Source organism: Amblyomma maculatum, chromosome 3 (assembly GCF_055883805.1).
Source record: "Amblyomma maculatum isolate TAMU_Amacu chromosome 3, ASM5588380v1, whole genome shotgun sequence".
NCBI lineage: Eukaryota > Metazoa > Arthropoda > Arachnida > Ixodida > Ixodidae > Amblyomma > Amblyomma maculatum.
The window spans coordinates 194,466,168-194,491,467 of record NC_139346.1 but is presented as its reverse complement, the minus strand read 5'-3'; the positions used below and the strand labels follow the sequence as shown (position 1 = coordinate 194,491,467).

Sequence of the window (25,300 nt, the reverse complement as noted above, 5' to 3'; positions counted from 1 at the left end):
GCACTGGGAGATTCCCTTTTTAAGTTGCTGCGAACTCCAAGCTGTTCTTCCAGCTGAGCGTTCTGTGATATCCATCTATGCGAGGTGAACTGCAAAGTTTGTATTTTCTGAACCATGTTGAATCAAGCCAGTTTTGCATAACGGGTACCGCATCTGTCAGCCTCTGGTTTCGGCGAACCCTTCTCAAAGTTATCCTCCCAAACCACTAATATGTCACGAGTTATGGGCTAAATTAGAAAGGTCAGTGTGACAAACGGTAGTGGGGAGTCGCACGTGCGAACAACGCGTTTGGCGCTGCTAGCAGTGAGCGTGTAGCGTGCACTATGAACGAAAACGGTGCTGTTCCTTCGTCGTTGTGTTTTGTTAATTCGGCGAATTGTTTTTATTGAAACGTATCACCTACGAGAAGACATGCTCACAGACGTGATGCACGCCAACCTGCACTGCGTTTCTGCGTGCATATGAGCATTAGTAATCTTCGTAATAAGGGAGCAGTTGGTCATTAGCGTCCGCTCAAGCTCAGCCGTAATACCACTACAAAGCAAGCTTTCGTTTCCTTCGCAGCCGAATATGGCTTTGCTTCCCTGGATGCTAATGAGCAATTGCCCGCTCATTACAAATTCACTCCACCTTTGGGGGATTCCCCTAAAAACACATTTTGAATGAGAAAACTTCGTATTCTCAAATCCCGCACTCTTTACAAACTTTCCTGCAGGCTCACTCCACTCTTGTCTGATCAAAACAGTGCTTCAGCGACATTATCGACTTTTGCAGCGAATAGCTCTTTCGTTCTGCGGCTTACGGTGTATAGGTCGCTCGTTTTTTAGGAATTTTATCTAAGAAATTTGCTGTTTTCTTATTGTTGTCTTCATGTTCATACTTCCCAAAAGGCCGACCCATGCATGCTCTTCTACGCAGTGGCGGCAATATTCACCCTCGACGTGCGTACCTGCGGAGGGGGCTTCGCCTGTTTCTTTTCTAACATTTTTTTTTTTTTTCTGGCTCGTGTCTCTCGTCATAAAGGAGCTGCTATGCTACCGCGCTTTTGAGCTTCCTTTGCTTGCTTGAGTTTTGTGTTCGGGCCAAAGTTGTCACAGTTCCCTCCTTCATCTCGCTTCCGCTGTTGCCTTCTCCTCATGCCTTTTCCATTCGTGACGAGGGTTTCAAAAACCCGGCTTCAAACGCCTGCGTGTGCCCAGTTTGCTTTTTGCGCTGGCGTCCCCAGCCTCCGCGTCGCTTACGCCAAGCTGAGTAGTGTGTGTGTGTGTGTGTGTGTGTGTATGGGGCCGGGGGGGGGGGGGGGGGAGGAGAGGTGTGAGCGTGTATGGCGTTGTTTGTTTTTGCGGATGCTTGGCTGGAACTCCTTCTCGTCATCATCGTCCTCCCGGTCTCGTTTTCTTTCTTTTCTTTTCTTCTTGTGCTCTTTCTTCCTTCGAGAGTTCCGGTCGCGCGAGCAAGTCCTTCGCGCCCTCCCGTCCTTCGCCGTACGATTTTTCCCACCCGCCGTGCTCCTCGGCGCGTGCAGGGAACTCTGCTGCAGCGAGCGCATACTTGCCTAGACCTTCGCCCTTCCCTTCTACTCTTTCAATCCTTTAGTTTCTCCTTCTCTCCCTTCTCGAACTTGTGCGGTGCCTTTACCTTGTCCTGGGGCCTGCTCTGCACATTTTTTCTTTACATTTCTACTTTTTTTTCTGCACGCAATCGGTTTTCTTTTTTTCATGTTTTGTATGTGCAGTCTTGCGGAGAACTGTTTTCCTCGATGACTGCAGCCTGCGATTCTTTTGGACCCTTGTCTATCTTTTTTTCTTGTTTCAACTGTGAGCGTGTTGACTGCTTCCCCTTTTCACCTAGACCAGTGGGCTGGCAACGCCTTTCTCGTGTAATTTTGTGTATTATTTTCTGGCGGCCTCTATCCAGATTTTTCGCTTTGTTCCGAGCAGCTATGCTTCTTTTCACTTTGTCGCCGTGATGTTTTAGCATGAACTGCGCAGTTGATTCTAGCTTTTATCACCTGCATGTCTGGCTGTCGCGTGCTGGCAGTTCCAGGCAAAGGTATTGCTTGACTACGAAGGGCGCATTCTGTGGGAAAAAATGACGCAGACCATCTGCATTCAATTCAAAACTCAGGGGAAGGGAGAAAAGGCTGAGAGGTTTTGTTCCCTTCCACCTATTCAGTTGTACTCGTAGAAGATTGCAGATTAAAAACGAAATGCCCCTCCCTTTTGGTTGAAGTGGTGTATTGCCGTATTGTGCGACTTGAGTTGCAGAGAAATCCGCCTTCGAAGTGGGCTCGGCTGATCGACACATGGTCTAGCTATTTCAAAGCTTCCTAGCCTTCGGTAGCGTGTAAGGGTGAAACCAAGCACAAGGACACAACTCAAGAAAGAAAGCGGACAGGGCGGCGCTGGGCTTACAACTTCGATCCCTGCCACGTGCGAAGCTTAACCCCTCCCCCCTCTCCCTTCCCTAGCTTCCTGCTTTTACCCGTTGCATCTTAGCCAGTCGGATGAAATTCTCCAACTCGCCACTATGCCTCGCTTCTACTATACCCTTGACATCTACGGAAGTTTTGCTTTGCCTCATTTTTAGGTGCTCGTTTCTTCCTACTTCTGCTTAGTCATCAAGAGCGCTGAAACTCCTCAGAAGTTTCGCATACTGCGGCATTTCTTGACGGAAGGATTTTACTCGAGTAGGTTACGCATTTTCTACGAAGGTAATCGGATATGGCTGCCAATTTCGTGGGCAGAATAATGCAAGATCGCAATATGTCGTCTCTTCTTCGCTGTCAGCTTTCGCGTCTTGTAATAAGAGTACCCCAAAGTCGGCGACAGCTTCCCGGTTATACAAAATCGGTGAGATGCTAGCAAGAAGGTCAGGCTTGATCAATTCGAGAAATTCTAAGGATGACTCTTCGTCCACTGTCGCTTCTACTCCGTGCTTACTTTTAGCTCCACATTTTTTTTTTCTCGCTGCAGGCGGCACCGCTGATCATCGAAGGCGGTGTTATCGTCGTGAGTGTCTGGCTGCCTTGCGCGATAAATTATTAACGACTTTCATGACGTGCCGACGACTGGACAGAAATCGAACGGCACAAGATACACGTACTCTGCCCGCCGCATGAATCCACTTCATTTCTGGGACGTTATTTTTTTTTTTTTTTTCACGTTTGCAGCAGACATTGCCCTTCGCATCCTGTCTCGCAAAGTTTGTTTAATAATGTAAGCGCTTGGCTTTATTGTATACTCACAAGAGCCCCCTAAGAGCGGAAGAAGCGCTTGTCATGAACTCTTGTTTTGAGCTCTTCTGTTTATTTGAACATATTTTTATCATTCCAAGCTTAAGCAAGAACTGTCCGTCTCGTCATAGCAAGTGGCTTCGTTTCCGAAATGGTACTTTTGGGGCGACAAACTCGAAGATGCTGTCACATCAGTTCGAGTCGCTTGCATCTTCCGGCTTTGGGTTTGTCATGCGTTTTCTTACCCGCGAGAGTTCCGGTGATCCCTCTCGGAATGATTTTATTTTTTTCTTTCTCCCAGGATGTTCGTTTCGACTGACATGTCCCAGTTCTCCGCACCGCGTTTTGTTTGTACACGTTTTTTTTTTTTCTTACCACGCGAGGAAATTCGCCATGAGCTACTTACATCGCTAACGCATGCGTTGTGGGATGTTCTTTTCGCGATGGTGCAGGCATCACTTCGTTTCTTGCTGGGTGTGTTTGATTCTTTTTCTGTCTGCCATCTAGCTGCCATATGTACAGTCGTGAGCAAAAATCGTATACAACATTTAGCTGGTGACGGATCTCCAGAAAACTGCATGCCAACTTATTCTAGCAACAGTTATCTGAGATTTTTATTTTATCCCCATTTTATCCACAGGCATGTGTCGCTATCGCTGTCCCTGACGCTGTCGCTAGATGGCATTTCAATGCAATTTTCAGGAACATGGTCACTGGCATCATCATCATCATCATCATCAGCCTGATTATACCCACTGCAGAGCGAAGGCCTCTCCCATATTTCTCCACTTAACCCGGTTCTGTGCTAGCTGCATCCACTTGACCCCTGCGAACTTCTTAATCTCATCCGCCCACCTAACTTTCTGCCGCTTCCTGCTACGCTTTCCTTCCCTTGGAATCCAGTCTGTTACCCTAAGCGACCATCGGTTATCCTCTCTTCGCACTACGTATCCTGCTCATGTCCATTTCTTCTTCTTAATTTCCACTAGAATGTCGGTAACTTGAGTTATATCTCTGACCCACTCTGCACGCTTCCTATCTCTTAATGTTACCCCTACCATTTTTCGTTCCATAGCCCTCTGGGTTGTCCTCAACTTAAGTAGAACTTTCCTTCCGGCATAGTGTTGTATATCACTTTTGCTCACGACGTACCTTCTCGATGTCTTCAATTCTTCACGAACTTAATGTCTTCGACGCCGATGTCTTTGCGCACGCACGACTTTTCGTGCGGAGCTGAAACGTGCGTTTGGCCTAAGATACCTTGGTTTACAGCGTCGTGAGATTGTTGAGGTAAAGTCTGCTAAGTGTAGCCTGTGCCAGGGAATATGATCAGTCTGTGTGTAAGGAAACCAACCACCGTATTTCTGTGAAGAAATAGTGCTGCCGTTTGGATACACTGGTAGGGCGGCACACTGCTTTGATTGTGGGTCGTATGGAGAAGCCTGTGCATAGAAACTTCAGTGTACGTTTGTGTCTGCCACGTGTTGGATCTTAAAACGGAGCCCCCCATTCCTGCGGGGCCCACAGTCCGCAGTGCTCTTTGACACGCAGAAGTCTCGGTACTATGAGCCGTTAACCAATGATTGCTTTATAAGCATTGGCGTTTAGGTCGGAGATGCACAGAGGTCGTATTTTTTATAGACATTGTTTTGTGTTGCGCGACTTACTTTATTCTAGGTTTTGGTTGTGCGTTGAGGTACCGCTGAGTGGTTATATACTTTCTCCCTGCCATTTTATACTGTGACCCTAGCAAGTCGGTTTGCATACAACAACCGGTGAAGCCATGCTAACTGCGCCTTATCAAGCACCGAAATGGTGGTTGCCTCCTTCGGGATAGAGGCCTTCTTAGCGGCAGTCGTTGAAGTTGTGGGGACTGTTAGCACTGTGGCGCGATGACGTTTAAAAGAAAATTGTTGCACGATGTCAGAACCCCTCGCAGAGCAACTACTGTCTGATGCCGGACGAGGTCTAGAGCGCAATGTTGAAGTTATAGGGGCGTCTTGCGAGAGAAGACAAGACCCTTCCTTTTTACGGCAACGTTTCTGTTTCCTTTCAGCTCCTAATAACTTCTTTTTTTTTTTTTTTTTTACCTGTTCAAGCCTGTTCCTGGCCGGAAAGCAAACATATTGCTCTTCCACCTCATCTGGCGTTTTTTTTTTATGTGTCATTAGCGCGAACACGATCAGGAAAAACAATGCATTATATGGAAGTACATATTCATCGCGGCCAACTAGCCCGGCTGACAGTTATCCGCGGTACTTTCAATCTAGCTGGAGTGCACTTTTATCCCACATATATATATATATTATATGTACTAGACCTAGTCTAGTACAGTGTGCTTCTAATGAACCACACCTGGATATTTCCCATATGCCTTCCTGTGTTCTCCTTCCACCTCGCATTTTTCGTCTAATTGTGAACTGCCAACTGGCTCCCAAATCGACTCTCTTAAATGTCACGCCACCGAACTCGTATCCAAGTTTCGTTAGGCGCTCTTCGCGTCCCAACGCCTCCTCCGCTGCTGTGCGGCGCATTACGCTCTCCGTTCGTGACCCGTCCCCATTGACGGCTTCCCTTGTCTCTTGGAAGCCGAGTGCGTTCGGCTCGATACTAGCGTGCGTCCTGCGGGCGTGTGGAAGGGGCCAAGTTTGCAAGTCCGGGGCGAAAGCCTCCGATAACGGCGTTGCGCGTCCCCTTATTTGTACGTCGACATTCCTAATCGATCGAGCTCTTGTTGCTGCCGCGCTGGACTCAACTCGGGTCGATCTGGCTATCTACGTCCGGACCTGTGGTGTCGCTCCGCTGTCCAGCCACCTACGTAGTGATATCTTTCTACCAAACTGCAAAGCAAAAAAAAAAAATTTAAAAAAAAAATGAAACGACTCTTTACAACGAGCTGTTTGCATAGTTTGCAGAAAAAAAAAAATACTGGCGTCTTGAAAAATGTTTCAAAATTTCGTCGCATAATGTGGGTTGGAGCTGCTGTGCTTTTGGAGTAGTCTTCAACTCAGCGGAGTCCACCTCCTCCATCAGTTTATTTTTTATGTGCGGGTTGGGGTCGTATGCTCTGACAGGGACACATCAAGCAGCTTTTGTCGTTCTGGCGAAGGCCTGGGTAAATACGAAAAAAAAAAAAAAAACTTCCGTGTGCTTCATTTGTTGTACGCATTATATATATTTTTTTCCAATCGTCCAATTTATCAATTTATCTGGGGGGCTTGATTACTCTTAAAACTCCCGCGTGATGAAAAAATTATCATCATCATAGTCAATGGCTCTGATCTTTATCTGCATTTTGCACTTTTGAGTGCCTATATAGTGCGGTGCCGATTTCGAGCCACCTTGGCGTATCGCCTTGGCAGAGCTGGAAATTCTTCCCGACAGTGAACGTGCAGCTTAATAAACTAACCCTGTCAACTATACCGCAGCTGGCGTTGCCTGCACGCGGTTTCCATCATTTGTTGCCAACTGCCGCGCTGCGGCTAGCAGCAGAGCGCGTCGGCCATTTGTATACTGCGGCGTTGATTGACATTGCACGACACGACGCGTAAGCGAGATGTTTTAGTGTTTTTTTTTTTTTTTGTGTGTGTGTGTGTGGGGGGGGGGGGGGGGGGGAGTGCATCTGAGTTACATCTGGCGTTTCGCGCTAGGAAAGTTTCTCCAGCGTCACCTTTATGCACGGGGCATAATAGGGTGTCATTGCGTATCTGCCCTGTGGGCACTTCAACGGATGACCTTCCAGCTTGGAGAGTATGCGTGCGACTTTAGTATGATTAGGGTGAATTTTCCTTCACAATATATTTTTATTATGAAACCGGAATACGAGCGAACGGGCGAGAGTGAGTGAGAGAGAGAGCGCGTAGAGTTGAGGCGTGTGTCTAATATTCTTTGCGCTGGCAGTAGTGGTATATTTGGCCGTGGCTTGATATCTGCGTGTATTACAAGCAACGCTAGATCGAAGAGACCTAGCAGCGTATAGTGGCGGAACAACTCAAATAATAACTTGTAATGACACGTTGTTCACGTAACTTGGCGGCCTTTCGCGTCGTGTAGAGTTATTTTTATTTCCCCGAAACACGCTCGCAGTAACCGGAGTCCGACTCTTTCAAGTCAACAGTGTGACGCTCGCCGAGGCGTTTGCTTTGGCTACCTTACCCGGCCATTACTTCTGGTCAGTGAAGTATTGACAGCAACAACAGTTCAAGCGCAGATCTTTTTTCAACATTGTTGCGTCTGCAAAGTTAGAATCGACGAGGTAGACAGTGTGAGGCACGTGTATCGTACACGCGTCGATAGAAATCGAGAGAAAAAAGGACGGAATTTTTCCGGAAGGTTGTTGCGAGAGGAACAAAAATAGAAGCTTTGCTCTAGTCTTCGCAGAACAAAGTGACCTGTTTCTGGACGGAGGACAAACGGAAGAATTAGAGAGCAGCCGCTTTAGACGAACGAGAACTTCATTGAGCCTTGCTTAATGACTGTCGCTGGAGAACGAATGCACACATGCGGCCTCGCCAGAGACTGCTGCTTTGTTGATAACGTTACCTTACGTTTTATTGCTCACTAAGTGGCGCGGCATGTCTGGAGGAGGGAAACAAAGCGGGAAAAAGATAACTAAAGTGTCCGTACTGAGCTTGCTTTTCGTTGCCAGGGAAGAGCCGAATCCGGCGCTTCTGATTGGTGCCCGAGGAATTCTTGAGTTTTGTTCTTTTACTTCTGCCTCGTGTTTCCTTCCTGTACGCTTGTGATGCATCGCTACTACCAGAGGCAGCGCCTAACTATTTCCTGCGCGTCTGGAGGCGGGCCCGGCTTCGAAGGAATACAAATGAGAAAAAAGTACAATGGGGTGCGTTGCCGAAGCGCGGATCGAGGAAAGGATGTCCGGAATTGAGCGCTCCCACCTGCTCCTCTTGGCTGTTCCTTACGGCTCGTTATTTATCGCTTTGCTATAGTCCGTACGAAAGACATGCTCGAGCCTGATAAAGAACGGTAATGGAATGTCTCGGTGCCGCCCTTTTCTAGTATGGCTAAACTGGGTATTTTATTTGTGATATGTTCACGTTCGTAACTGTTCTCTCCTGACTTTCTTTCCTTTTTTTTTTTCTTTCGCGTCATTTCAGGTGTGAAGATTGGATGGAATCACTGGAAGGAAATTAATAAAGCAGTGAGGGTGCTTGGTATGTGAAATATGGATGTGCCAGCTTAGTTCGAATACGTTTCTGGTTCTTCCAGCGCCTAAATTCAGCAGCCAGTGTGGTTGGCGCACATTTTATCGAATCTTTCGTGGATTTTAGCGGAACTTCTATAAAACGTTGCACTTTTCGTTTTTGTTTTTCCCCATGAGTAACCATAAAAGCTTTATGGGTGGTTTAGGACAGCTTTCTCGACTTTCGTCCTACAGCCGCTTAATCTTGTGTATGTTTGGAGACGGCTATGCGCTTTATTTTCATCGATCAGGGTCTGTCGGTTTTGTGACGTAGTCATGTTCGAACAGTATCGGCACTTGCAGCACACACAGTGCATTCGGAAATGACTGAGTGCAGACGTTGCTTTCGTGGTGCCGAGTAGTTCCATCTGATTTTTGCGGGCACAGGTTTGTTTAATAGGAACTTTGTTTCAGTTCAACGCAAGCTATGCCGGCATCTACGCCCGCATGTAGTCACCGTTACGTGACACTGCTAATAAAAAAGAAAGGGAGGCGGGGGGGGGGGGGGGGGGGGCTGTCATGGGCGTCTTCCTGTGTAGTCCTCGTGCTTAACGTTAGATCTCGCACTGTATTTGATAAGATTTAACACGCTGACTTTAGCATAAGCTTTCAAGACTAATGGTTAACAGTTTCATTTGCGTTTTTCTTGAACTCGGCAACTTGAACCGCAAGACGGACACTCGTCATACGTCACCACCCTGACGTCACGATTCCTAGCGGTGTCGCTAACTGATGTTGTTAAATGCAGATTTTTATTTACCCTGAAAATGGCTACCGTTTTAGCGAAAAAAGAAAGAATGCTGGGTTCTATTTTTATGGCGTATAATTACAAGCATCATGTGGAAAGCTGAGGCCGCTTGGACCTCACCGTTACGTGTTATGCATTCGCAGCATAACACACTCCTGAGCATTTTATTTTACAGAGAAAACCCGTTTTAGGGAGGTAACCCGGTTCATTTACGACAGATTTTGTATCCAATCGCATGCGCAGATGGCGCACGAGAGGAGCTGTAATAGACAAGGAGAAAACGGGAGTTACGTTGTTCCGGGCGTTGCGTCACAGATGTGTAGCGCCCTCTGCGGCGACTTGTGCAGCGGCTTCTAACGCATGCCACCTTTGTAGCGAAATGCCTTGCCGATCGTTATGTGACCTTGCATCCGCTCTCCGTCGGTTTAAATAGCCTCCGAAAGCCATCATCATTATGCATCAGCAGCAGACATGGCATCGTTGAGGCCAGCGTGCTTCATCTCTGCAGTTCAAGTGCGACTTCGAAAGGGAGAGGCCGCCTCGGCAAACTGGAGAGTACCGTGCGGTGCTTTACAGCTAATACTGGTTCATTGGTGGTTAACTCGAGGAAGCCACTGCACGCCGGCTCAGACGGGTCGTTGTGGAAACCTGCTGCCTAGTAAGATGGGTGGTTAGGCACGAGAGTTACTGCAGCAGCGGGAATGCCGCAGCGGCGTCGTCTTTACGCTGAATCGTTGGTATTTATAGCGGATCTAATACTTTTTTTCCCTTAAGGTTCCAAGTGTCTTGACAAGTTAAGTTTATTTCTTTCTGTTCTGTTTACAGTTTATATTCTTGCTTTGTGCCCATGGAGTACAGTCGAGTCTTGTTAATATGACCCCACTTTATAATGGAAGGCTCGAATTCTGGACAATTTTTCTGGGGGCGAAACTTTTTCAATGCATTAACGACTCTTTAATCTGGAAACTCGCTTTCTGGAAAGTGTACAGGGCGAAAATGCTAAGGGCCCGTCGAAGCCCATACGTTTTTGTCGCGTTAACATGGACAGTGATTAGTACAAAATTTCCTTAATGTTAAGGGCAGGACGCCACAGGAATGCAGTGTAAAAGTGTATGACTGCCCTTTCCTGGTGGCTTTAATATTTTACAATAAAAGGTTACCTAGGCCGACGAACTTTACCATTTACTGTATTGCACGGATGCGTTATCAAAAAACTCTCTCTGCAGTTTGTGCTCCATAGAAGATCTAGTTCAACATTCTACCGGATCATGGGATATGAACGGCCGAAGTAAAGGTTAGGTGATCCAGCCATAAAACATTATCGAGCGTATATCATAAGTAGATTACCAGGCGCGTGAACCTGTATCACATTATTTCAAGTGTTATGGAAACCTCGATAAAGAAGTTGGAGCTGCTAAAATGGCTTAATTTCAACTTATTGATTCCCACCATGCACCGGAGCAGCCTTCTTATCATGGCATGGTTATATTGTTGTTGTTGTTGTTGTTGTTCGTTATTATGCACGACTTGATTTACGGACAAATTTTCTCGAGAACCAAACTATGCATAATAACGAGGCACGACTGTATGTGCATTGCGCAACGACATTATTATTTTTTTTAATACTGCACACAGCACAGAGTTCGTGCATAGCCGCAGGGCTCCTAAGTTGGGCAGGCAAAGCACGCTTTACAGGTGAGAGACTTCTGCACAGGCCAGATACGTCGTGGAATGGAAGGCGTTTTCATATTTCAGGCGCAGCAAGAGTGTTAAAATGGAAAATCAAAGAAATGAAACAGTTTTGTTTGTTTTCACAGCCAGAGAAACGTTAGCGCTTGCTTTTTGCGGGAACTGATTTTAGCCTGTTAGGGTTATCGCGTCAGATTCACTGTCGGTTATTCTGCTACATGTTTTTACAAAACCATTTTTATGGCGCTGGCTTCATGTTTTCGGTCGTGCTTTAGCATGACACTAGAATGCTCATTATTATGAAATCCGAATTTTATAGAGAAAAAGGAGCTGTGCAGTGCTCATTTTCGCGGATTGATGCCTCGTTCATTGAAGCGTTTTCCCCTCTACGGCATCGCTCATGCTCTATGCGCTGGTTCCGAATGTTAAATGGCACATACCATACCATACCATGTCATGACCATACCATACCATACCATACCATACCATAACACACCTTACCATACCATACCATACCGTATTGTACTAAACCATACTTTGCCGTACCGTAACGACCATACCATACCATACCGTGCCATGCCATGCCCCATACCATACCATACCATACCATACCATACCATACCATACCATACCATATTAGGTCATACCATACCATACCATACCGTACCATACCATACCATATATATAAATATATAAATTATTTATTTATATATAAATTATATATAAATTATTATTTATACCATACCATACCATACCATATTAGATCATACCATACCATAAAATACCATACCATACCATACCATACCATGCCATACCATACAATACCATACCATACCATACCATACCATACCATACCATAACATACCGTGCCATGCCATGCCCCATACCATACCATACCATACCATACCATACCATACCATACCATACCATACCATACCATACCATACCATACCATACCATACCATACCATACGATACCATACCAGACACTACCATACCATACCATACCATACCATACCATACCATACCATACCATACGTACCGCACCGTACCATACCATGCCACTCAGGAGTAAAAGTTGTAGGCTCTTATGCTCCGAAAATGACCGTGTGGCGGCGCGCATGTGGCACATCCGCATCAGGGTAACAATGTGACAGCTGTTGCGTTCCAGAGATACTCCTTAATGCCGTCGGCTAGCGCCTGTAATTGGGCCCAAAAAAGCTTTCTCCGTTTGCTCCAAGCTAACGCTGCGACATCAGCGTATTGGCAGCGGCACGTGCGTCTCGCCGCCAATTTGTTCCCGTCGCACATTGGCGCTCTTCGTTTAGGCCTCCCTGCGGGAATGAACGCCGGCTCTCAGCTCTCGCCGTACAAGGGCTTTCTCCCGATGGCCTTTGTTGTCAACGCGTTTCCCCACTCCGAAAAGCCGAGGTTACGAGCGAACAAAGGAAGGAAAAAGCCAAATCAGGTGCCCGGAGAACTGTGCGGACAAAATTTTCGCCCGGGCTAATTTGATTTTGCGAGCCAACGCTAAATTGGTTTCCTCCGTTTGCCGGTGGCGTTGCTTTTTATTGCCATTATTTTCTTAAAACTAACGAACGATATGTGGCGCGCGTGCGCGCAATTTTTTTACTCGAAAGGCTTTAGATGGTGTGTGTTAGAAACCCAGGTGAGCTGCCTCGGCCAGCCAAATAGGAGGCCAAGCTTCCTTCGCTATAAGGTCTTGCGTTGCATTAGAGATAAGAGTCCTGAGAGTTTGCATTCCTTTCTTTTTTGTTTCACGCAGCAACACGGAGTTGCGCGCATTTGGCCGGAGTACTTTAGTGTTCTCTATCAGTGTTGTTCTGCTTTCTTTTTCTTGTCGTTTTTCTACCTATTTGGGTGTAAAAATGACCGAGTACAGAGCCTGTAGAGCCTGTTGAGTGTTTTTTTTTTTTTTTTTTTTTTTGCGCTCTGCGTTGACTTATAATGTTAGCCTTTTCGTCCGAACTCTGCTTTCAGTCAGCCCCAGCTCAGGCCCATAGCAACAGCGGTCATGGACGTTAAGCAACAGGTGCTCGCTGAACGACACATGAATCATCAATGTGGAGGATAGGGCGATGCCAGAGACAGTGTCTATATCAATAGCGGCGCGTTCGACGAAGTGGTGTGCTGTGATGAACTTTAGCAAAACAAGCAGGGACATTTCAGCAGATCTCACGATTTTGGCTGGAAACTAGATGTGATGACTTTTCAGCTCTGCCGGGTTTTGACATGATTGGCGCTGCAGGTAGCCTCGAGCAGTAAAGCAGGGCTTATATTCAAGGGAGCGTTTAGGCTTCTCTTCCCTTACAAATTGCGTCACCCTTAACGTGAAACTATCGATAAACTTCCTAATCTCAATTTGGAGCAGTGGGAGGCCATCTGTAGTTCGCAGGGCCCACTCTGCGGCGCAGGCCACTGAGCTGCCGGAATAGGCGGGCCACCCACAACTCCGAAAATTCCCATGCACTCAATAAATAAATAAATAAATAAATAAATAAATAAATAAATAAATAAATAAATAAATAAATAAATAAATAAATAAATAAATAAATAAATAAATAAATAAATAAATAAATAAATAAATAAATAAATAAATAAATAAATAAATAAATAAATAAATAAATAAATAAATAAATAAATAAATAAATAAATAAATAAATAAATAAATAAATAAATAAATAAATAAATAAATAAATAAATAAATAAATAAATAAATAAATAAATAAATAAATAAATAAATAAATAAATAAATAAATAAATAAATAAATAAATAAATAAATAAATAAATAAATAAATAAATAAATAAATAAATAAATAAATAAATAAATAAATAAATAAATAAATAAATAAATAAATAAATAAATAAATAAATAAATAAATAAATAAATAAATAAATAAATAAATAAATAAATAAATAAATAAATAAATAAATAAATAAATAAATAAATAAATAAATAAATAAATAAATAAATAAATAAATAAATAAATAAATAAATAAATAAATCAGTCAGTCAGTCAGTCAGTCAGTCAGTCAGTCAGTCAAATCCAGAAATAAAATCCAGAAATCCAGAAACACTGCAAAAACAAGCCCCGCGCAGGAGCGTTTCGTGGATGAGCATAAGCGTTTGCGTGGGCGGAGGGCACCGTATTTGCTGGGCGCTGGGGAACAACATAACAGCGTGGATAGAGCGTACATACACACTAGGCTTGGCTTTTGAATACTGAGCTCTTCAAAACGCGCTCAAAAAACTGAGCTCCCTTAAATGCGTATCAATAGACTTAAAAGCTAGCTAAAGCAAACTTTTCTTGACTTCAAAAGCTTCAATATGTTGGGAACCGCATAAAGCTAACCACAACGATAATCGGGGCTTCCTAGGGAAATAGTACTGCTGTTATAAGTGTTTGAAAAGCTTTCTTAAAGACGACGCGTGCGCCTTTCGGCATACGGCGCATTTGCTCAACTTCCCGTATATCGCATAGGTACAGGTAATCGAGAACCTCCCTCAAGCCGGAGCTATTGGAAATAATACAGATGGCGTGGCTTGAAGGGCTGGCGGTTGAAGTGCGGCTCAGTGGTCCTACTGTGATACTATGGAAAAGCCTTTCGAAACTTTAGACGATATTACTGTGTCGGTGGTGGTGGTGGAAACGACACTCTATGGCTGCCGGCGGCATCAACGTGCAGGCATCATGGAACCTCAAGCACTTCTTGGTAAGGGCCTGGCCATGATTTCTCACTTTAGAGCTACAGTAATGGAGTCTAATGCAACAGCACTCTTTAGATATCTACTCTATTCAGCGCTATGCGATCTTTTTCTGTGGAGTAGCGTTCTGTACTGTGCTTTACTATATCGTACTAAGCTTTTATTTAGTGCTCTAAAGTATGTCGGTACTGGGTTGAGTTCTGTATGTCATTTGCAAGAGATGCAGATCTGCGAGACCTAAGGTGCTTTCCCTGTAACCTTTCCCGCTGCGTCACAACCCAAGGTTGGCAGAATTTTGCAGGAAGCAGCCGAGACCGTGCTCTCGAGTCTCCCTCTTGCATCAGCACCGTCCTGGTTTCTTTCATGGGTCACGCACAGGCGCCCGCGACTCGGCCGAATAACGTCGTAATTTAAGCTCGGTGCGCTACTCCCGGCGCGCCTCGCGCTAGACAAGACAGAATCGCTTAACAAGGCTGATACCTCCTCCCGAAGGCATCCACGCGGAAAACCGAGCGGAGCAGCAGGGCGCGAGCGCGAATCTGGGAAAACAGAGCCTCGCGGCAGGCTCGCTATATATGTGAGGCTCGCGCCCTCTCTTATCCTGTACGGGACAAGAGAGCGACCTGTCTTGTTTCTGGCGGTAGCTTTCTTTCTTCTTTCGGGCAGCAGCCTGTATGCAATTTTCGTTATTGTTGTTGTGGTTGCAGCTCCTTGGCCTTGTGTCCGTTTTATTCTCATTTATTTGCGGGGCGTTTTTCTATTCTTGAGCTCTTGTTCCAGCTGGCCGGAAAAGCAACAGACAAACTGAGAACTCTCTCTCCTCCAGTATTTTCCCTCTCTCTTTTTCTGAAGCGCGATCCTTCTGGCGCCTATGTTTTGGTGACTACGTCATAGTTTTTTTTTTTATTATCTTCTTGCACTATTTCGCTTCATTTTTTTTTTTTTCTGTGTAGCTACCCCTTTTTCTCCTGCATCCTGTTTGCCTTCACTGCCTCTCTTGCTCCCACGCTGGCGGCGCTTTCATTTTCCTCTGAATGCGAGCCTTGCATGCATGTGTGTGGCCTCCCGCCGCGAATGAGGGTTCAGGCCAGCCAGCTCGGCATCTTGGCCAGGATGGAGGGGAAAGAAAGAGTCTTTACGTTCTTCTTTTTGTTATTCGCTGTTTTTTTCTTTCTTCTTTCTTTCTCCACGTCAGGAGCAGCGTGCCCTCTTGGCGAATGTCTTTTCTCTTTTGGTTCGGGCGGTCTTGCTGTCCCGAATCCCAGGAATTTCTCGCTTCATTTGCCCGGAGCAGTCGTAAGGATGCGTCCTGCCAGCTAGTGTGCCGGTGCTTCGACCCCCCCCCCCCCCCCCACACACACACACACTATTCTCCTTCCCTCATCCCAGACTGCATACTCTTTCATCTCCCCTACCCGACGCTTTCTTCCGCGTATCCTGGGCGCGAACATAAACACACGTCGCTGCTGCCCACACAGGCTGCACGTCGTCGCGTGCTCGAGGACGGTCGCCGGTCGTGCAGAGAAGGACCGACAGACGTCAGGACTTGGGCGCACGTAGCGACAACGCTCGGAACCGGAAAGGAATAAGAAAGGCCGGCTTGGACAAAACGCTAGGAAGCGAGGCTCTTGTGCGGGGAAACTTTCTCGTGGGCGCGTCCAAATGTGTACGTGCTCGCTGCCCGTTGGGCGTCGTTTACAAGTTTTGCGCTTCTTTCATACCGCTCTTTCATAGACTTTGCTTTTTGTTTTTCTCGCACGTTGGAAGCGCACACCCTCGACCGTCTTTCTCATAGTAGGAGGCTCTCGTGAGCAGGCTGCTTTGTTTTCGTTCGTGTTGGACCTCGATTTTTCTTTTATTTAGTGCGTTAGTACTAGAGCCCGCATTTGTTAATATCGTATGTATATTTTTTTGTCCGGTTCTTGTAGGTGGTAGTTGGCAGGCAGTAGTTGAGGCTGAAGTAAACTAAAACGAAGCAATTTCTGACTGCGAGTGAACTTCTAGACGCGTTGGCGCGAACACGTCATCTTAGCTGACCTCTGCATTCGGCCACTAAAGCATCGACGCACCTGAACATTCCGCATGTTTAACGTCACCATTGTGTTAGGCAAGGAGACACAATCTACCCAGTACTGTTCACAGCTTGCTTAGAGGAAGTATTCAGAGACTTGGAATGGGAACAATTAGGGATAAGGGTAGATGGAGAATACCTCAGTAATCTGCGATTTGCTGATGACATTGCCTTGTAAGTAACTCGGGGGATGAATTGCAAGTAATAATTGATGACCTAGACAGGAAAAGTAGAAAAGTAGGCTTGAAAATCAATATGCAGAAGACTAAGGTAATGTTCAACAGCCTCGGGAAGGAACAGCAGTTTACGTTAGGTAGCGAAGCACTGGAAGTAGTAGGCGAATATGTCTACTTAGGACAAGTTGTAACCGCAGATCCTGACCATGAAAAAAAATAACAAGAAGAATAAGATTGGGATAGAGCGCATTATGCAAACTCGCAGGTTATGACTAGCAGCTTACCAGTATCGCTCAAGAGGAAAGTATACATTAGTTGCATCTTATCTGTACTCACCTATGGGGCTGAAACCTGGAGGCTAACCAAGACGGTTCTACTTAAGTTGAGGACAACGCAGAGGGCTATGGAACGAAAAATGGTAGGGGTAACATTAAGAGATAGGAAGCGTGCAGAGTGGGTCAGAGAAATAACTCAAGTTAGTGACATTCTTGTAGAAATCAAGAAGAAGAAATAGGCATGGGCAGGACTTGTAGTGCGAAGAGAGGATAACCGATGGTCGCTTAGGGTAACAAACTGGATTCCCAGGGAAGGAAAGCGTAGCAGGGGGCGGCAGAAAATTAGGTGGGCGGATGTGGTTAAGAAGTTCGCAGGGGTCAAGTGGATGCAGCTAGCACAGAACCGGGTAATTGGAGAAATATGGGAGAGGCCTTCGACCTGCAGTGGGTATTAGCTACTTTGATCATCTGATGAGAAGAGAGGAGTCGCTGGAGAAAGATTTGATGTTGGGAAAGGTTGAGGGTCACCGGAGAAGGGGTAGGCAGCGAACGCGGTGGTTAGATGGCATCCTCGAGGCGCTGCAGATGAAGTTATGTGATGTTAGGAAGATAGTGAGGGACCGGAAAGCGTGGCGTGATATGGTTCATAGGGTCACGAAGAGTCGGACACGACTGAACGACTGAACTGAACTGAACTGAAGCGGCCCCGAATACTCCTACCAGTATTTCACTTTGGTTGTCGCTCAAGCCCTGTCGCGCCGTTTTGTGGCCGTGATGCTGTAGTTTAAAACATTGCTCGATGGCGCATTTGCGGAGAGAGAGGCCGCAATTTTCAGGAGGGCAGAGATCCACTAAAGTAACTTTTGTAAGTGTTTAGCTTAGTTAAGATTGTTTGAGCAAATGGTAGTATTTAATCTCGTGGTTACTTTGCCTGCAATCTTCCCACTGTAGCGATAACTCGATAATAATTGAACTTGTTAACACATCACAGGGATATTGAAATGGCCGATTAAAGATCCTAATCTATTGAAAAACTTGTCGATGGACTTACAGAAAGCGTTTCAAGGGCCAAGCCACTCTCCACCTCGCTGCCCAAGACAGCTATGCGAGAGAGTGGGTGTCTTTTCTAAACACATCAAGACGTCTCTGATGTGCACATTCTGCACCAAGCTTTCAGAGCTAAAGGAAAACCCTTCAGTGCGGAACTCACGCTTTGACCCTTGAACGGCTGATCTCGATTTCGTCGAGGTGGCAGCATATCGGGTCGGACGATACACTGGTTTCCGTATGGGTGCCTTATGCGGATCCGCTGTGTTAAGCTAAGCATGTAGACCAGGCGTTATTTAAAGATGGTATATGAGACGCCGCTCAGTGGTTTCGCTGGTGTTGTCTGCAGAGCCACCGGTTAATACTTAGGGTGCATTACAATTCATTAGACGTTCGGTAAGACGGTTTGGTAGTAGATGTTCACAGGTTCATATTGGAACATGTATACATGTCTATGCCTGAGGCCACCTCTTGGCATAAACAATTGAACTGAAGCTTTTGGATAACTAATATACTGTTGCTCTTTTTATAAGTTTTGAAGTTTTCCAGGTTTAAAAAAAAAAAAAAAGTTTTCAGCGGATCGCAGATTTGCAGCAATAACATTGCATGTTTCATCGTCACACTGTAAATCGACTATCTGTCAGTCCAATTGTAGCAGACCATACTGCCCGGGCATTTGGCCCGCTCGCGGAAGGCAACGATACTAACGCTACTACTATTTTATTACTGATGCTGAAACGGGCATGTGTCTCGGATGGACTCGCCCAGGTAAATGCAGAAAATACAAAAGACGATAACCTTGAAAATAATACGAGCGATAGTTAATACGGCTACAACAGCCAAAAAAAAAAAAAAGAAAAAAAGTCGTGTCATTACACCTGCTGCCTGCTGTCTCTCAGAAATGACACAAAAGACCGCAACAAGATATAAGAATATAAAAACTTGCAATAAACGGGCATCGTAAGGTGAGTTTCTTCTGAAATTGTAAAAATTACCTAAATACGTACGGAAGAATTAGATGCGGCTACTGCAGCAAAGGAGAAACACATCTGCATGCCGTACACCAACCGTCCTGACTCCTGACACCCGACGAGGTACCCAAAGAGCGACGAGTTTCATTTTGTAAAATCGATGGTTCAAGCACCCGTCATCGTCAAATTGTTAACCGATCATGCAAAGAGACGAACAGCGTCTACCTCTTTAGTAAAGCTCTCAACCGCACTCTTCCCTCCTGACCGATTCGAGAATGTGCAGTGCCAGGAATCTCACTTCCATGAAGGCTGCTTAATCAGCATCTAGTTCGCGTATGCATTAACGAAGTGACTCGTATTTTAGGGATGGTGCATATGCTTGCTTTCGAGCTCGCGAAGAGCACGACTCGCTCAACTGCTCAGCAGATCTGCGACCGTCATTCATACACAGCAAAGTAGCCTGCATCGACGCTGACTTCGGCGAAGCAATCTTCTTGGGTTGTTTCAGAATTGTAACGCTTCCCGTTATGGCGGCTGTCCGGCTAGATGCCTAGGTAAACGTCTATTAGGAAGTGTTCGAACGCATGCTTAGAGATGTGCATATTCTCTTTCAACATGCGGGAGTACGAACAAGTGTATTTCTGCCAAAAGAGTGCACCACTTAGTGGAAATGCAAGACAAGGTCAGCAGCACGCTGTCAAGGCTCCCAAATTACGAAGTTCAGTTCAGGGTTTCTTAAACATTGAAGATAGTAATGACGAACGCTAGTGTTTCTGTGCGGTCTTTGCGGTCTTTGCCAAAACAACCAGAAAGTATTTTTTTTTTTTTTGTCTTAGCCATGTCGTGTAAGGGAGCACCCACTGTAGCCCTTCACATCAAACCTTCTGTAAAATAAAGACGACCTTTGTCCTCACATTTAAACGCCTCTTCGTCTTGATGAGTGTCGTGAGGGCTCCAATGCACAGCTATGTAGCGAACCCCGCTGACTGGTTACGTCGTTTTTTTCCGCAAAGGTGATTCAGTTTTCAGTGGTAATCCTCAGAAGTGTACATTTTTCAGATCTATTGGAGTCTATAGCTGAGACTGAAACAAACGTCACCGGTTTTTGTAAAAGCGACCTCGCTGTAAAGTGTCATTTATTTTGTGCAGTTCTTCCTTTTCTTTTTACGTTCTGCAATGTCGTCATTGATATGCGAGCAGCGTTTTGTCCAGATTTGGATTGTTTCTGGTCTCTTTTCCTTGGTTGCTATTCGAAAGCGCGCGCGGTGTTTGAAAGATAAATGGAGCGCAACTGATGGTTTTCTCCGAAACTTCTTACTTTCGAAGTCTTGACTATGTGATGTTGTAGGTGTAACTGGTTTACGAGGAGCGTCCAAGGACGTAGAGGCGAGAGGAAGGCGAGTTCAAAAATTGTTTGCTCTCTTTGTTGCTCAATATAGCGCTGCTCTTCATCGCACTGCGTGCTCGCGCAGCGGACGTGGCATGTAACGACACGCATGTTTCCTAATTTCCCTTAGCGGATTTGTTCACAACCGTTGTCGTCGAAATAAAAATCAATGCTGCCAGCGGTATACATTTTGCTGTATCTTGCGACAATGATTCCTTTCTCCTGACTAAAGCAACTTAATTTGTCCGTCATCTCGTGTTGTGAAATCTCCTGCCGTTATTCTACAGTCTTTCCCACAACATTTCCACTGTATTTATTATTATTATTATTATTATTATTATTATTATTATTATTATTATTATTATTATTATTATTATTATTATTATTATTATTATTATTATTATTATTATTATTATTATTATTATTTTGCGTGAACTATTGCCGGCTTCGATCACTCGCGTATACGCTCCTCATCTGGCTTTTCGCCTCGACTGTCCATATATTTATTTTCCATTTATTACTGTTTGTTCATCTCTCGAAGTGTTCTGGGCCCATATAAATATATGAGGTCTGGATGACGTCACCACTCGGTGATGACATTCTTGAATGGCCTCCCATTAGGTAAAAAACAAAGTAACCTGCACACCTTTGAATTGTTGGTGCCTAACCAAATCACAACGGCTCCGCATTCGACTCAACGGCGGCGGGCTCCTGTATCGTAATTTACTCGAGAGCTTCCTACTCGGAAGATTCCGCAGTGTTCCGCGGCATGCCGTCCCCTTTTCGTTCCTCGTCGCTGCGTCACTACGCGGCGCTCTAATCGCGTACCCGGAGCGGGTACGGCGGCGCGGTGTTTGTCTGGCGGGGCCAACAGCGGCTCGGCGATTGTTTCCAGAGTTCCTGTTGCGCCTGCCGAAATTGAGGCTAACTCGCGCGGCCGAACCGAGTCTAGGGAACGTAATTAGATTTTCCGTGTTTGCCGACTGCCGCTCCTTCTCCATTTTAGAAAGGAGATGACTTCGGTGCGGATCGGGGTGTTTTCAAAAGCGGGGAACGTCGCATCTGGCGTCCTTTGAGTGCGTCTCGCTTAAGCTCGTCCCATTCTTTGCGGGGAATATACGTGTCGGGCTCATGCAGTTTAAATAGTTAAGGTTATAAAAGTACCTTCAGCATCCATCCTGTTTTGGTGGAGGATTCAAGAGAGAATGACTAAACGAAATACGCATTGGCATGTCGTTTTACGTACGACGTGGCACACGAAAGCCAGCATCGAAATTAAGAGGGGGGAGGGGTTGTGATGAACGAGGAAAAATGTCCTTTTATGTTGCACAAACTCGTTTTGTCCATGTTATAGTGTTGCAGATGTTATGTTCGGGCCGACTTCGCGTGGAAACCGTGTAATTTATAAGGCGTCAGATATTTATTATTTATTTATTTATTCAAAATACCTTACAGGGCCCAGAAGGGCACTGAGTAAGGGGGGGGGGGGGGGGGGGGTCTAAATTGCGAAGTACAATAGGAACAATACAACGCGCAGTACAAGACAGAGTAAAAACAATTAAGATTATACAGGGTAAATATAATGACACGGCATACATAACCGCGAGCAACAGTTTAGTAAAGGGTACATATTGTTATCATACTAAGTGCTTATTAATTTCGGGAGGATAACGCGAAGGGTCGACTTCTTCTCGTGACGCGGAATCAGGACGGCAGTTATTAGAGGCAAAGGGGAATAACTAAGAAAATTTCGTTGTTCGCATTTAAAGGAAGGAGTCATCATACATATAATGGTAGCGCTGATAAATCAGTCATTTGAAGCTTACAGGGCATGAAGATCTTGTCCAGTTTAGTGAGGCGCGGCGGGTAAAGCAGTTTTCATTGTTTATGCATGAAATGCGACCAAATGTCGTAGTAGTGTGGTGTTTTTTTTTTTTTTTGAGATTTGAGACCTGAATTTTATTTTATTGTAGCGGTTACTGTAACTAAGAAAACAAAGTGGACTGGTCTTTTTATATCTGTATGTTCACAGACCGCTCTACTTTCCATTAGAACTATTAGTTCCTTCTTTAATCTCGCACTACTAGTTAGGAAAAAAAATAGTTGAACTCTAACATGCATGTTTACAAGAAAGCATTTCTAATTAACTCTCAAAAGCTGTTTATTTTTCATTTTAGAGCTTTATTGCTCTCCCCAATGTATATGAATTGTTTCTCAAAAAAGGAAGCAAAAAAAAAAACAAAAACAAAAATGAAAAGCAACAATCTTTCTATTCACACCGTGCTACGAAATGCCGAAGGAATCAGCGGTCGTAATCGCAACAGTAGTTAGGGCTCAGAAGATTGGCTTTAACGTCTGTTCTCTTGTTTGCCATGCTCACTGCCTCGATAATTTTTTATTTTTATGCAGAGAATTCAGACATTGCTCTCAGGAGACGCTCTGCATGGTTTCTCTCCTTCAGTGTGATACCGAGATGGCGGCATTGCTCTGTCAGTGAAAAGCCGCAGAATCGGATATGCGCGGAGGCCACCAAAAGCGCGATTTGGTCACAATTCTCGACAACGCCTAATGGGAAAACAGCGCCGTTGTCGACATTTCTACGATATATTCCCCTGTTCTTTCTCTCTTCTTTCTTTTTTTTCTCGCGAGGCGAAGGAAGAGCTCACAGTTTTCGCGGATAGTCAAACAAAATGCCATTTTCTAAATTTATTTTGCATATTCCGCTGTAATGTTTCGTCACGAGAAGAAAAAAGACCCGTCAATCAAACAAACTTTTCATTTCTCTGCTATCATGGTCTGGAACGCGTTACCATCCATCGTCAAATCTCTTAGAAAAAACAGATTTGCATCCGAAGTTAAACAATTCTTTTTAACAACAGAAAACTGATACTGAATAATGACTATGTTATCAGCTTTACGTGGTATGCATTTTTGTGTGGTTTAACATGTTTAAAGTCTGTACTGCCTAGCCTTTTTATGCATATATTTTATTACTGTTTGATTTGGTGTTTAACTTGCTTGCTCAGTGTGCTTTTTGTTGCAAAATAATGTTATTTTTATTATGAACTCATTTATTGTCTACGTTCAACTTATTTTACCGTGAATTATTGCTATATTGCTGTCTTGTATACTAATTGTTATCTGTCATTTATCGGAGGTCCCGATACAGTCACTGACTCTGGGACCTCCTTCTGTATGTATAAGCTGGAATATACTAAACGGATATAATAAAATTGAATTGAATTGAATTGAATCAATCAATCAATCAATCAATCAATCAATCAATCAATCAATCAATCAATCAATCAATCAATCAATCAATCAATCAATCAATCAATCAATCAATCAATCAATCAATCGATAATCAAGAAGATGACTGAGAAATCAGAAATTGCGATCAAAGTCGTTGTTTTATCTACCGTGTTGCCACTTTTAAGGGGCACAGAGGACAAATAAAAGTTGGCTCTACTGCGTCCGGCGCCGGAGATATAGGTTGTGTGTGCTAGATGGATGGATGGATAAAACTTTATTTGAGCAAATGAGTTTGGGACTCGCAGATCCCTGGGCCCCCGCACGGCCTCACTGTACTCAAGCGTTCATAGACACCAATTGTATATAGGCATGGTGCTGGCGCACAAGAAGGACACACACGGCGGGTAGGCGGACAGGACAAACGCTAGACTTACAACTGAAGTTTATTCCGGGCAAAACACATTTATACTTTTTTTTTCCCCTCCTCCTTAACATGCTCCGCTGGTGCCGCCTTCAATTGCAATAGCATCAGAAGTGATTTCTAAATTCAAATGCGGCGTTACAGCAGTAACGTTCACTCATCTCCTGTCAACATGCAAAGCTAGCGTGCGCGGTTTTCAATCTAGAGCTAGCTATCACCCATACCTTGGCGAGTGTCGATCGCTTGCTAGTCACTGTCTTTGTACACAGCCATTATTAAATTCGACAAATCTGAAATGCAAATGGGACGAAGAGCATGAGGAATACGGTACGAAAAGACCTTACAGAACCAAAATATAAACACAAAATAAAGCCGTTGTGGCGAAAGAAACCTTCAAAAGGTGACGTGAAAGCTAAAACGGACATGTGTAAAGGCAAGCCGAGGTGACGTCAGATGAAAGAGACAAAACAACCATAAAAAGATAAAAAGTACACCGCGATAACCCAGCAACAATAGAAACAGCAACAATTAGATGAGATAGACAAAACAATCATGAATTGATAAAAACTACACCGCGACATTCCGAGAACCAAAACGAGCAGGAGCTCCAACACAAGTAAAGAAGAACCAAAAAACCTTTGGCGCAACCCCAGGCAGAAGTCTTAGGGCAGAGGAAGGAGTGATGGGAGAAAAACAATTTGCCCGCCAAATAGTACCAAGGGCCACGACGTATCATCAGCTACTGGGGATGGCAAACCTTCATAATTGTTTATAGCCGGCATACTTTTCTAGATAATCCCATTCTTTATTACTAAGCGCGACAGGGGGCTTACTCAATGCGTGAGTAAGCCTCCCCGGCGGGATGTTTGATAAGTGAGTTGCAGAGTGAATGTGGGCGCACCTCTGAGGTCAAGTTTTAAATAGCCTAACGTACGGTTAGCTTTAGCAGTAATGTTCTGTATGAGGTTTCTATAAAAGCTTAAGCAGGAAGTGAACACTTAGGCACTTATATGATGACGCGAGGATGACTGGGCTAGTATTAGGCGAATATTTAAATTGAGAAATGGGTCGTTTGAGGTTAAATGTCATTAATGTACA

General features: G+C 44.8%; 1 protein-coding gene across 5 annotated transcripts in view; it reads left to right on the top strand.

Annotated features, from left to right (window-relative positions):
* Camta (Calmodulin-binding transcription activator) overlaps nt 1–25,300 on the top strand; it is a 474,504-nt gene that overhangs the window by 82,471 nt on the left and 366,733 nt on the right. The gene's annotated exons all lie outside the window — the stretch shown is intronic.